Below are 12,375 nucleotides of genomic sequence, written 5' to 3'. Positions count from 1 at the left end.
AGTTCCACTCTTACACTGAGTACCACTAGTACTCATTGGATTGGTCTAAAGTTTGGCCCCCAAACTGAAAACAAAGATGCATCACAAGGGACAGATTACCTTACTTCAAATAGTTTCTCACCACCAAAAACAACTACATCAACCAATCATTAAAACACATCAGCTGACAGTAAGGAATCTGCATCCTTGTAACAGTGGTTATTTCCCTTACCAAAGCCAAGGGAAAGAGGTGCCCTTTCCCAAGGAGAACAGAGGCAACAATCCTCCCTTTGTTCTACCTCCTACATATCCCAGTCACATTTATGGGTCATATTGCTCACAATTTGGCTTTATTTTAAAGGCCCTTTGGTCCTCATTGAATTGTTTATAAAATGCATGAACACTGCACCTGTCAATGTGATCCTGAAACAGCATCTCAGATTTGAAATGAACACAGTAGCTACCAGTGAACATCACTCAGAAAGAGCCATATTCTACCCTTACTATATACACCTCAAACAAAACCCCAGTAAGTACAGAATTGTTTCAGTGCACATAAGAAGCCACACAGAAACCCAGAAAACTAGCTTATTCTTTGCATTACCTCAGTGCCCAAAATCATTCTTCATGCAAGCTCACTACCTAAAACTCATCACAGAACTACAAAAAACCCCAAACTATCACTCACTCAGTTAGTGGCATTTCAAACATTTGCCACTAGATTTCAACCCCACAAAATATATATACATGGAATAAATACTCAAAGAGCACAGAAAAAAAAAAACCTGAATTTCAGCACATTTTCATTTTCCTGTATCAAAGCTTTCTCGGATACTCCTTTTCATTCTTAGCATTACTAAATGGTTTTAACTAGCAACTTGAAAAAAACAAACTAAAAAACCCCAAACAAAACCATATCAGGATGTCAAGGAACACACTGTCCTATGTACCAAATAGTGTAATTTCATGATACAGTTGATACATCTTACCATAAAGTTTTGCTGATATTTTTCAATATAATCTATGAAAATTTAGTCATTTGAGTTTTATGAGATTTGACACCAAGATGAGGTTTATTTCCATGTTCTGCATACACTACTATCATCCATTTTGAAAAGCATTACAGAAACCAATATTCTTAATTTTCTTTACATGTATGTGCTTGGGGGGATAAATTAAGTATTAATTGCTATTTGGTCAAACAAGATTTTGGAGAAAAGATCACATAGGTAGAGAAATGCACATAGAAGTAGAGTTAAACTGCTATTTTCCATAAAAATAACCATTAACTTACCACATTATTGGAAATTTGAAAATAAATTACTTTGAAACTATATTTCAGAAGTTTTTAAAGCTTGGAACAATAATAAAAATATTCTTTATCTATCATCAAAGTACACATACACACACAGACACTCTGAGAATACAATATTCATTTTGCTGCAGAAGAACAGACATTGCATAACAATGAGATTTGCTAATGAAATCAGCCATCAACCTGGAATACATTTGTATTAAACCAAGACCTCAGTGTCATTTTCTTTTTGCATCATTTGTTCTCTCATTTTTCGACCTTTCAAGTATTCTATCCTCTTGGTTTCAGTGTTTCAAGTACAGCAATACTGCACAATATTTCAACACTGTATGTATAACACCTATTATTTTACAAAATTTCTTTCTCTGCTTACTACTAAATGTAGATTCTAATTGCACAGCTTCTATCAGCATTGTGAATGTAGCCTTGAAAGAAAAATCAACGGGTACTATAGAAACAAAGGAGTTTTCCTCTGTAAAACTGCAGGAACATCTAATAAAAACTGGCTGTCACTTGGAACAAACTATACTTCCATAGCTCAAGTTGCACACCCCTTAATACAAGAATTTAACAGAACACCACATTTTAGAAAAATAGCCTCTCTATTTATCTAATGATTAAACAGGACAGAATTAAGCATCATTACATGAGTACAGATGTATTTTCTTTGCCTGAACATGCAAGACCATAATGAAAAAAACTAAAACAATCCAGCAAGTGACAGTATGTTAAAGTATGCTCTATATATAACAGGTACATAAAACACTTTACTGAAAAAGAGATGAATACAGACTGGAATTATTTATGCTACTCCTCTGAGGTGACTATAAAAAATTAAAAATTACAAATGTATTTTAAAAGACATTTTTCTCTCATTATACCAATATTATATTTTGGTTTTGCAGGTTATAGGCTGTCTTATACTTCATAGATAAAAAGCAATCTATTTGCACCTCTAGCTCCAAAAGTATTAAACGCATGTTTTGAAATCACCCCAAAACTATTGAAACAAGAATACAGCGCACTAATTTCTTCTACTGTTCTCATTTTACAGATTTTTTTTTCTATTGAATTAATACAAATAACACATTGTGGCCATATGGTACTATCAAGTGAGTATTATTGTTGATAAGCTCCAAAGTCATACCAAAACCTAATACAAAACAATAGGGAACAAATGTTTGGTAGGGTTGGCTTTTTTTTTGCAGCAGCGGGTGAGAGAGGGGGGTCACCCATTACATGGTGCTTGCTTGGGTGGGTATGAGTGTTCTTCTCTTTTTTTTTTTTTTAATTAACACTACAAAACCGTAACTCCATGAAAAGGAAAGGGCAAATAATTACTTACTCTAGTATACAAAAATTGCTCACAACTATCATGGAATAAATGGAAGCAATTTGTAATTTATTTTATCTGGGGGATGTAAGGAAGCCATTCAGGCATTCTATAGTTACAACAGCCATCCCAACATCAAAAAAGTCCAAAAGAAACTTCTTTTATGCCACTTTTTAAAGTGGCATCAAATACCACTGAAAAAATAGAGGACAAAAATAATTACATGTCAGAATATGGACTTAAGCAACCCTGGAGCAAGTTGTATCAAATGGTCTCTATACGGCCCAGGAATACTACCAAGATATTGGACATAATGAAGTAGGTAAGTAACTGAAAGCACAAAAATTTCCATAAACTGTCTTTGTATGAGCTCCACTGCTAAGTTAACAAGCACCAATGTCATTAAGAGCCTTTGAAAGCTGAAGGCATGAAACACATGGCCTTATTTTTTCTTCCATTTTCCTCAGTTTTAAAGATATGTGGCTACGGGATACAAACATCCTGTCGTATGTCATATGAAGAGGTCCTACTCTCATTCACACATTACCACGTCCCAATAAAAAGATGTATGAAGACTATCATACACTATCAAAAACACTTCTCTCAATTATGAAGCATTTATCCTTCTGCAATGAAGCCATCCACATTAGATCTCAAAACGACTGAAGCTGAAGAGACACAGGAGGCATGATTAATTTAAACACAAGGACTATATGACCTCTAGGCTCTGAAATAAAGAAGTTCTAATGCAACAACCCTGAGCCCTGAAAGTGATGGGTCGTTTTCTCCTGTGATTGCTTTCTGAAACTAACAATTGTAAAGTAGGCTAAAGAGTATGGCTGGCAGATGATAGCTGAGAAAAGCTTGCACTTTTAACAATGACTTACTGCCACGTCATATAGATCAACAGCCCAATTGAGCATCTTCTACAAGATCTTAGAGGCTCTTGAAGCCACATATTACAGCAACTGACATCACAGGCTTTATTAGTGATCAATCTAGTGGATATGAAAGCTAAGAATATAGAAAACTGCTAAATGATACAGTCTTAATTCAAATGAGAATGACAAGATGTGCAAATTTACTGTACATGTGAAATATGGGATTCTGGTACATCGCTGTTGACACTAAGCAATCATGCATATACCTTAAGCACACAACATAAAACTTCACAACTCACACAACTTGGCATAAATTTCACAGGCATGAGAACACAGAAACCAGTTATTCTACTAATGAAAGTGAACCCTTATTTTAAAAGTATTGACAAGAATATAAATGAAACTGTATCAACATCACACAGAATAAGATAATGCCAAGTGCATGCTAAAACATACTTGAATTTTTATCAATAAGAAAAAGCATTAATCCAGAAATTTATTTATTTGTATTTATTCTCTCCGAACTCCAAATAGGAAGCTACTTCAGTATATAGTCTAAAATTCTATATATTGCTGCAATAAATCACAGATATAGATACTCAGAGTAAAAGCATATTCCAAAATTTAACACTGTCCATTTCATAGTGTTTCAAATATTCCAGAGAATATTCATAAATATATACACGCCGACATACAGAGTACACACATATACATACCCAGTTTGCATATACAGGTTTTGTGTTTGCTTTACTCGTACTCATATGCATGCACACTAACACCTACACTTTCAGCAGTACACAGTGCTTAGTTAAATGCTATTACTAGCACTTCAATGCAGAAATTGTAAGCATGCTTCAAAGCTTACTTTTAAATACCTAGCAATAAAGCAGACATACTTCTTTTACAATGAAATACTACAAATTGTACTGAATTCCAATGACTACCATTTATCTACTTTTCGGGAGTAAAACTAGAGGACAATTTATTAAAGCACAGGAGGAACTCCTGAACATTGGAAGGTCATGGGCTATGTGCTGAGCTGCTAAGCAAAAGTGTCTATGATGTTGCAGAGCTGCCATTTTTCTTCCTTGACAAAGCCTCCATCTGCCACAGAGCCATTTACAGCCTCAGAGTCAGAATATCAATGATTTCCAACCATTCCGCAAGTATGCTTTCACCTTGACATCACCTCTGTAAAATATCTAAAGCAGATAATACATATAACCCTCAACTATCTCTAAGCCCATGCTTTATTCAATTGATATGCATTTAAGGTGTACTCTAATACATAATTTCTTTACTTCCTCTGAATTGTGCAAGAACATGAAAACTAAATTGTATACATCCTTTTCCCTGTTGTGTTTGCCCTAAAGAAATTACCTTTGAAAAATCTAAAAAGAAAACCTTTGACTATTGACAAAACATGTAAAAATTCATTAGAAAACATCTGTATTTACATAATGTACATGCACGCCATCACAATTTACTTTATTCTTTCCCTTATAAACAAAACACGCCTGGTAAGATACCTACTACACAGAATAAACTATCACAGCCTCACTGAAACTAGCAAAACTACTTTCAGCTCTTGATGCATACACAATCTGATTTTTTTTAAAAAATCCAGATTAGAGATAGGTCAGAAGAGGAAAGAGAATCTTGATTTACTAAAAGAATACCTAATGAATTAGGTCCTCATACAAAACAGATTATACCTGGATCAATAAAATGAATCAGGCACACATATATATATTGTTAAGCACTAACATGTATATACGCACACATACATGCACATGTACGCTCTCTGTCAAGTACAAGAATTCATATTCCATCAGGCTCATTACAACATGACTTTAATGCAGGCACTCATAGATAGCAACTTCTGGAGTCTCAAAATGCAGATGAATGTCAGTACTCTAGACTGATTTTAAAACGAGCAAAGTTGCAGCTTGATTTCACAGAGAAACTGGACCACAGAATAAATAATTTTGTATTACAAATATGTATGTAATCACATATGATATCCAGAACTTCAAATACTGCCATACAAACCCTCAAGATGCTAAGTATACAGGAGCAAAATATATGAACACCAGATGAAGTTTACAAGCATCTTTATGAAAAATTTACTTCATAACACCTGTAAAGTACCTATTTTATGATCTCAACTTTTGAAGAATCAAATGTAAAATTATCAATGGTAGTCTGGGTAAATAGCAAAAAAAACCCCACATGCAATACGCCTCCCTCCTTGAACTCACAGCCCTTACAAAGACCAGGCTTTTTGGAGTTTTCCTTGTGTGAATTAGTCGAGTCCTACTAAAACAAGCTTTCTAGCTGAAACAGGAACACAATACTCAAGATGAGTTATCAGTCAGAAAACTCCTGAAGATTAGATTGAAAGAAGGTGCCAACAATTTACTTATGGAAAAATATCTTTTCAATAGTCAACTAGAAATGTCTTCTTAACCTGAACATCTAAATTTCAGAGCTACTGTATAATAAAACTGAAATTCAGTAAGAAAAAATATTTCTCATTTCCCATAAGTGGACAAAGCTTTATTTTTAAAGGCTAACAACATTTCCTTCTGTAAGAAAGCCAAAGCAAACAAAGTGCAAACTCCAATCTAATCATATGTACTTGGAAAGATTTCTGAACTTTTAAACTTGAAGGAACTGTGAACAACAAAAACACTTTCTTGTGCAAACAGAATGTTGCTATTGCAAAGATAAATCAGCTGTCTAAACAACACGGTGATACTACCAAAAACTGAATTTACATCTGAGCTCCTCCAGTTGTCATCTGTACAGTAAAGTTTAACAAACCATTTATTCCTCCTAACAGTGGATTTACAATACTAATTTAGAATCTGCCCCTCAGCATATAACCATTATTAAATCTGGTTTGTAGCAGAAGCATTAACAAAATTGGGAGTAAGTCTTACAGAAACTGTCAGTAAAGGGGCTATACGCTTTGTTTTGATTTTTTAACTGCCTTCCTATTACAACTTGCAACACATCAAATGTAGACTATTACTTTAAAATAAAATTATAATAATATCTGTTCCACAGATAAATACGCAGTTCGTTAACTCTTTCCTTGAAACTTTCAGTCCTTTCGTAGTTTTACTTTTGTAATTTTAGTTGTTTGATCTAGCATGGTGTTTTACCTAATAAAGGCATCTAAATACATAGAAGGATATACAAGTACACACTTGTATATACACACTAACCACATTTGCAGACAACATACAGCAATAAACTATTTCCAATTTTTATAAGATGATTTTCTAAAAATAATAACATAAAAACAAGTAGAAAAAAGGTACAATTGTCCTGCATTTCATTTACGCTCAATATAATTACTGCAAGCACATGAAACTGTTGCAATCATATTATCTTTAGTTTCTTCGTCAATGTTAATTGTTAGTATACTAAAGTGAAGATGTAATTAGATCTCCAGCTGTTACACGTGTATGAAGAAAGCAAATTCTCATGTTCTGCGGGGCATGTTTTGGAAGCTTTTAAATTTTTTTGGCGCTTGCTAAGTGTATATGCATCTACACAGTTAAAAAAACCCCAAAGTGCAACTTTTCAAACATTCTTATCACAAACCATGAACAGCCTCCTCTTCTAGTCTCAGACTGATTCTGTTTAGAAGGGACCATAAAGCCCATCCAGTCTCACCCTGCCATGGCAGGGACACTCCCACTGTCCCAGCTGCTCCAGCCTGGCCTTGGGCACTGCCAGGGATCCAGGGGCAGCCACAGCTGCTCTGGCAATCCCAGCCCAGGCAGGAATTCCCAGTTCCCAGTGTCCCATCCATCCCTGCCCTCTGGCACTGGGAGCCATTCCCTGTGTTCTGTCCCTCCATCCCTTGTCCCCAGTCCCTCTGCAGCTCTCCTGGAGCCCCTTCAGGCCCTGCCAGGGGCTCTGAGCTCTGCCTGGAGCCTTCCCTGCTCCAGGGGAGCATTCCCAGCCCTCCCAGCCTGGCTCCTGAGCACAGGGGCTCCAGCCCTCAGATCACTGTTGTGGCCTCCTCTAGACCTACTTTAGCAGCTTCACATTTTCCTTGTACTGTAGGCACCAGAATTGTTTTGGGGGAATATAAAAACAGAGGCACTTTTTCCACAACCAAATGGACATTTCCAGAAATTCTCTGCATCTTTTTGAGTAATTACATGATGTAAAAAGGCAAATATAGCTATATATGTAGATGCTTAAGTTAACTTTTGATGAGAAGGGGAACAGTTGTGGAGAGGGAGGTACTGATACCAATTCAAACTGCCATAAAACTATAGAACTACTTCTATTAACCCGAAATGACCAATTTTTTCTTCTTTTTTCCTCCCTACTTCTCTGTAAAGTGTGTTCCAACTTGTTATCAACAGTTTCTCATTAGCTGCCCAGACTTACCAAATTTCACTTCTGGTTCAATAATCCTGGTTTTTGTTAATTTTCTTTTATTCTGAGACATAGAAGCTGCAAGTGATAAAACAGATGGTATTATAAAAATAAAGTGAAATAAAAACTGTTTGCCTAACTTGCTTGTTTCTGCAAGTCTTCTTTTATTTAGCTACAAACAGGCTATTATTTATCTACACTTAAATTTCAAGTAAGAGTTTTTCTTGGCAAATTGCTTCCTTATTTTAAACTGAAATACATGAAATCTTTCATGGGTCAGACTCACACTCATTTTTTGTTGATGTTTGCTTTCACACTCATAGTCACCAATTCAAAGTAGGCCACTGAATACTTTGTTACTGAAAAGAAAATGGGTCGTTTTCAAAACCTGTTAAATCCCTACTTAAACTTTCTGTAGGACACTTGATTTCTGAATTTTCTAACATGTTGCTTTTCTTTGCTCTTTTTTTCCCCCCTCTGCCCTCCCCTCTAAAAAAATGGGGGGAAAATCCCTAAGTGTAGATCTCCCCTATGAAGATGCTTCTGCTCATCACCATACTCACCCCAACACCAGTATTCCTGTAATGGCAACATCTCTCAAAAACATGACATTTACCTTGTCATGACAATTTTTGTCAAAGAGGTCTCTCTTCTTAATTTCCTAACTTTAGTCCAGAAAATTTTGCTCAGCCTTCTGCTGAGCTGATCTTTTACTCTGAACTCTTTCTTTAAATTATAGCCATTAATAACTTGCTTAGTTACAACCATATACAATTTTTTTAAAGTATTATCTGCAAAACTTTCAAGTATTTTGTCAACATTCTAAATTAGCTGTTTCTCCAAATAAATTGGGACTGTTAGAATTCACCACTGCTGCCTTTTGTACAAATAAAAGGAGACAAAATTAGGAATTTAAAAAAATTTGTATTTGGGGAGAAGAAATTAGCATCCACAAGAACTATCTAAAACGGCATCATTGTAACATGAAAAGAAAAAGAAATCTCACCAAACAAACAGACCAACCACCAACACCACAAATGACAACACAGAAGGAATTATTACTTGCCATTTTTCCCAATCTTTTCAAGTTCTCCCTTCATCGACCTATTTGTTACAACCCAAGGCACACTGAAGTGCCATTTCTTTGTTTGGATGCAAGGATTATTATTGCTTCCATAGCGAAGACAGTATGTTCTGTAAGCTAAAGAATTGACTGTACTCACAAAAATGTTAGATTATTAAGGATACATTTTTTTATTATTATTCAGAGGCTTGATATTTTTCATCGCTCAGAAAATAATTAAGCATGGTTGGACAAACACACAAAGAAAATAAACTGGCACACTGAGTTAGTACTAACAGCCAGCAGCAAAATGAAGTTTGTTGAAATAAAGATATCTACACCTGGCTATTGTTTCTCTGTTATTTTGTAATGCCTACAAGAAAACTCACCAAAAAGCATAAATCTTTCTATAAATTCCTCCTGTTCTTCTCCAACTGCATACTTAAAGAGACGAAATTCATGCATGTCAACTTGACCATTTATGAAGCATTTTTCTCATTTTCCTGAGCAAGGCACTCTTTTCTTCAGCATTCATCCTGATGACTCCACAGAGTAACAGTGGTCAGCTGCTGCCAGTAGCAGTTCTCGTTCCACACTTGAGGTGCAGGAAAAACTGCCCCACAGAGGAGGACTTGTTGCCCCTACGAGTAGGACTCATAGATAATAACTCCCAGAGCATTAAGGAGGAAGGAGCCTTTGTAACACTTGAGGGTTCAGAAGTCAGGACAAACTTTTAACTCAAGCAATGCACCTGTGTTCTTAGCAGAATTCTATCTCCTTTCCAAGGTAAAGGACCTTTTTTAAAACAAAATTTCTCAAGTCAGAAAGCTAGCAGGTTTAGCTTTTCAAAGCCAAACATACAGGTAATGTTTAATACCAATTATGTGTTCCATCCCCTTATCCTCTGCAAAACTGGAAGCTTCTTCCATAAAGTTTCTACATCCTTCCAATCACTGGAGGCTGGGAAAGTAGCACTGTTAATACATCCCAGCAAAAAACATTACCACATTAACAAAAAAACAACGGGGTTAAGCTTCTGTTAAATGAAGGCTTTTTCACTAAAACCAGCTAAGGTTACAGAAGCTGGCAGTACATCACCACATTAGAGGAAGTTTCACAATAGCTGATTCTGCACTAAGCATTAAATACAGATAAAGCCTTCCTATTTCTGTTATTACAAATTATTTAATGAGTTTCTTAGTTCTACTTTTTGATTTTTTTTAATGGTTCAGGATGCTGCTCATGATTTTGAAATAGCAGGCTATCATACCTCCCACCCTTACTTGCTCGCCTATCACTGCCTGCCAAGCAATGTGTTCACTAGAAAACTGCTCTTTTGTACTCTATTTCATTTCAGTCCAGATCCCTCCAGTTTAGATCTGCTCTCTTCGTATTAACCAATTCGTTCTTTGAATTTAGCAGGCGGTGCCCTTGCCATCCCCACAAACATTACATTAAGACACACGTAGTAGCGGCCACAGCTCCTTCCACACTGAACAGAAAGCACTTCTGAAACCTGAGCCTTTTAAATTTAATCTTACAAATTATTTTAACCAGCATGCATAAATTATTGTTTTAGGCTTTTCTTCTCTACTGTCAGTGCACATTTCACCTCTATAACTGCAAAGTTACATCTGGGATGAGGTCCAGAAGGTCGCTGTTAAGACATAAAACTCCACTGTTATCGCCCAGTCTAGTAATACAAGAAAACTCATGTTTATCATCTAGCAAAGTATCACATATTCTCTGACTGTGCAAAATGCCTTTCAAAGTTGCTAAAACTGATTTTGGAATTCACCTCGCAGCACAAACTCTCTATTAGTTTTAAGTACTCTGTAAACTGTACAAGAGACACCAAACTCATTAAAGGTATACACTAAAATTATATGCTATCAAATTTATATTTCAAGCCTACATACAAAGTAATCCAGAAAGAATGATAACAGTATTATGTTAATTGTTGAAGACCTTCTCAACAGCTAAACCTGAAGTCACAAAAATAATTGCACCCACAGACTAAGTTTTACTTAGACTGATCCATAAGTTTTAGCTGAGGCTGTACCTAATGTCGGGCTGAAATCATGACCCGGATGAAGAATTTAGCATTAGACCATTCAGTAAATAATATTTTCCTTTTCCCTGTATGAGTTTTGCTTCTCAGAGAACTATCAGAATGCTTACTGCTACAGCTTACTTACTATGACCAACGTGGTCAGTTGTGCGACATTGCTGTTCAGCCACCTGAAAACAGAAAACAACTCATGATCAACTGAGTCATCAAGCAACTTCTGCAAGGACAAAGACACATCAAACAAAACACTAAAATTTCTTTTTAAAAAGTACATGAGGCATTTCCAGCACACTGAAAGCACTGTGTGCCAGATATGAAGCCATTACAAGAGGAACAATTGAAGATAAATTTACATAGTAACACTTTTTTTTTTGCAACCATCTGCTTAAATACACATACCCATTTTACTATAACTAAATTGTGAATGATACAGTACAACAGGCACCCCTTTGATAAACACAGTAAGCCAAAGGAATCTGTCAAAATGCAAAGTAATTCCCAAAAAATAATGGAAAATGTTATTTTCAATAATGGAACCAGAGTTTCATTCCATTAGTGATGCCTTCTAGCATGCAGATTTCGAATTCTTCTCATGCTATGAGAATTCAGAAGCATCTGTGTGTCAGTACACAACCACACATACTGCACTGAAAATTTCAAACTCAAAATAATTTTCAGCACTTGTTTGGATTGTTTACTTCCCAGACTTTTTTTCTTCCTGGGCAGATCAAGTTTTTCTGAACACCTAGCTCACACACAGTGCATAGGACACCGAAAACAGCAAAACAGATGCAACATTTCCATTTCAGAACAATGTTATTGCTATAGTAGTAGAAATCCAATACTGTTGGGATTTTCTGATTTTTTTTTCACTGAAGACATGTAAAGATTGAGTGAAATTTTACAGCTTGGTACTTTAAAAATGTCTTCTGTAAAATTAAATGTGGACTTGCTTTATAAAGCTTGAAGGCGCTCTCTGCAGCTACACTGAGACAATTTTAACTAAGCAAAGCGGCATAATTTGCCGACGTATCAAAATGCTAGAGTAAAATGGCATTTCAGGATTTTTCTCTGGGTTTGCCTTGATTAGAGCTTTTAGACAGAATGCTTTTCAGAAAACAAATGTATAGAAAAACAGGTATTTTTACTCTAGATCCTTTTCTACGGCATCACACTGCTGGGAGCATAAAGCTCTCACATATCTCACAGTGGCACAGACAGGAAAGCACACAAATAAGCTAACACAAACAAAACTTCAGTCATCTACATGAGTAAGAACTTCTTTAAGAGTTAGGCAAGCTAGCTAATTTAAATCTAGGTAGGCAGTTG

The 12,375-nt window shown here is 35.8% G+C and overlaps 1 protein-coding gene across 16 annotated transcripts in view; it reads right to left on the bottom strand.

Annotated features, from left to right (window-relative positions):
- The window catches only part of BAZ2B (bromodomain adjacent to zinc finger domain 2B), a 110,604-nt gene that overhangs the window by 74,078 nt on the left and 24,151 nt on the right, over positions 1-12,375 (bottom strand). Inside the window, exon 1 of one of the 16 annotated variants that reach the window (XM_063161439.1) lies at positions 11,174-11,190. The exons of the other annotated variants lie outside the window; for them this stretch is intronic. The gene's annotated coding sequence lies outside the window, so the exon portion shown is untranslated. Of the gene's footprint in view, positions 1-11,173; positions 11,191-12,375 lie in introns of those variants that run through there. 16 annotated transcript variants of the gene reach the window in all.

The sequence above is a fragment of the Melospiza melodia genome, chromosome 8 (assembly GCF_035770615.1).
Source record: "Melospiza melodia melodia isolate bMelMel2 chromosome 8, bMelMel2.pri, whole genome shotgun sequence".
Taxonomy (NCBI): Eukaryota; Metazoa; Chordata; class Aves; order Passeriformes; family Passerellidae; genus Melospiza; species Melospiza melodia.
Note: the sequence above shows the minus strand (reverse complement) of the source record. Positions and strands in the feature narration are given on the sequence as shown.